The 2,712-nt window shown below is 38.3% G+C and overlaps 1 long non-coding RNA gene across 1 annotated transcript; it reads left to right on the forward strand.

The window, feature by feature from the left end:
- Window positions 1-184: 184 nt before the first annotated feature.
- Window positions 185-2,120, forward strand: LOC116272589. The gene is made up of 2 exons (XR_004181241.1): window positions 185-522; window positions 1,987-2,120. It is a non-coding gene; the product is annotated as an uncharacterized LOC116272589 (long non-coding RNA).
- Window positions 2,121-2,712: the final 592 nt, after the last annotated feature.

Raw genomic sequence — 2,712 nt, forward strand, 5'->3', positions numbered from 1 at the left:
AGTGCTCTCAGTCTCACTCATCCTTCTATCCACATGTGTGGAATGTTCTGGGACTCCGTGGCTTTTGAGGATGTGGCTGTGAACTTTAGCCAGCAGGAATGGGCTTTGCTAGATTCTTCTCAGAAGAATCTCTACAGAGAAGTGATGCAGGAAACCTACAGGAACCTGGCTTCTGTAGGCAAGAATGACAACACATTTCACTTAATTACGGAAGTATTTCCCTATCATCACTGTTATTTGTGATTTGGAATGGGGCAAGGGAATGATTTGGTGAATAAATCAGGCATGGGCGCTGTGTACAATGAACATGAAATCTAGTAATGTTTCTATAGTTTGAAATAATTCATGATAATTTTGTGCATCTGCATTTTAGGAAAAAACGGAAAGACCAGAATATTGAAGATCACTTCAAAAAACTTGGGAAAGATACAAGATAATTTGCACCGAGAAGAGGAAATAAAGTCCTCTGAAGGAATCTTAGCATGTCATGAATTTAAAAACAAGCAATCAAAGCAAATAAGAGTCACTTGAAATTCATTTCCTTTTAGAAAAATTTCACCCAAAATGTAACGTACATCAGTGTAGCAGTCAGTGTTTGGAAAACAGTTTACTTGAAAATAGTACTACAAAATTGTGTATATGAATGTTACTATTTTGGTCATAGCCATGCAGGTGGTAGCTGTGTTTTCAGTAGTAGCCCATTTACTTTCAAATAATTCAGTCATGGCACAAAAACAAAAACAAAACAAAACAAAAATGCATTTTCCCTAGTATTGGTAGCAGTGTAAGTCGAAGACCTATGAATGAGTAGAAAGTTATTAAACCAACCAATAATAATGTGCTTGTCATTTTTTTCACAGAAATCATATGGTACGAAAGCAAAGAAGGTAGTCAGTATGGACAAGTTGTCAGCCACATTCCAAATCTTGATCTGAATGAGAACTTTTCTACTGGATTAAAACAATGTGAATGCAGTATTTGTGGAAAAATCTTTGTACATCATTCCCTCCTTAATAGGCACATCCTAGCTCACTCAGGATACAAACCATATGGAGAGAAGCAATATAAATGTGAACAGTGTGGGAAACTCTTTGTTTCTGTTCCAGGTGTTAGAAGACACAGGATAATGCACAGTGGAAATCCAGCTTATAAAGGTACGATATATGGGAAAGCTTTTCATTTTCTCAATTCAGTTGAAAGACATCAGAGAACTCACACAGGAGAAAACCCCTATAAATGTAAACAATGTGGTAAAGCGTTCACTGTTTCTGGTTCTTGTCTAATACATGGACGAACTCACACTGGAGAGAAACCCTACGAATGTAAGGAATGTGGGAAAACACTCAGATTTTCTTGTTTTAAGACGCATGAAAGGACTCACACTGGAGAGAGATGTACCAAATGTGATAAAGCCTTCAGCTGTTCCACTTCCCTTCATGACCATGGAAGCATTCATACTGGAGAGAGACCCTATGACTGTAAACAATGTGGCAAAGCCTTTAGTCGTCTGAGTTCCCTTTGTAACCATAGAAGTACTCATACTGGAGAGAATCTTAGCACCTCATGAATGTAAAAACAATGTGATCCAAGCAACTATCAGTCGCCTGCAGTTCCCTTCACTTCCACGAAAGAATTCATCACTGGAGAAATGTAACGCTACGTGAATGTAAGCAGTCAGTGTTCGGTAAAGCCTACACTCGTTCCAGTTGACCTTATGCGCCACTACAAGAAGTCATGATATATGAGGTTAGGTGTAGTGACTCAGCCTATAATCCCAGCACTTTGGGAGGCCAAGGTAGCTGTGTATTGCAGTTGTAGCCCATTGGAGTTCAAATAATCCAGTCCTGGCATTAAAACAATGTGAAACAAAACAAAACACAAATGCATTTTCCCTAGTATTGATAGAAGTGTAAGTTGAAGACCTATGAATGAGTAGAAAGTTATTAAACCAACCAATAATAATGTGCTTGTCATTTTTTTTTACAGAAATCATATGGTACAGAGACTGCGTGAAAGCAAAGAAGGTAGTCAGTATGGACAAGTTGTCAGCCACATTCCAAATCTTGATCTGAATGAGAACATTTCTACTGGATTAAAACAATGTGAATGCAGTATTTGTGGAAAAGTCTTTGTACATCATTCCCTCCTTAATAGGCACATCCTAGCTCACTCAGGATACAAACCATATGGAGAGAAGCAATATAAATGTGAACAGTGTGGGAAACTCTTCGTTTCTGTTCCGGGTGTTAGAAGACACATGATAATGCACAGTGGAAATCCAGCTTATAAATGTACGATATGTCGGAAAGCATTTTATTTTCTCAATTCATTTGAAAGACATCAGAGAACTCACACAGGAGACAAACCCTGTAAATGTAAAGAATGTAGTGAAGCGTTCACTGTTTCCAGTTGTTGTGTAATACATGAACGAACTCACACTGGAGAGAAACCCTAGGAATGTAAGGAATGTGGGAAAACATTCAGATTTTCTTGTTATTTTAAGACGCGTGAAAGGACTCACGCTGGAGAAAGACCCTATAAATGTACCAAATGTGATAAAGCCTTTGGCTATTCCACTTCCCTTCGTTGTCATGGAAGCATTCATACTGGAGAGAGACCCTATGAATGCAAACAATGTGGCAAAGTCTTTAGTCCTTTGAGTTCCCTTTGTAACCATACTGGAGAGAAAGCTTATGAATGTAAATGATGTGA

Source organism: Papio anubis, unplaced genomic scaffold (genome assembly GCF_008728515.1).
Source record: "Papio anubis isolate 15944 unplaced genomic scaffold, Panubis1.0 scaffold1313, whole genome shotgun sequence".
Lineage (NCBI taxonomy): Eukaryota > Metazoa > Chordata > Mammalia > Primates > Cercopithecidae > Papio > Papio anubis.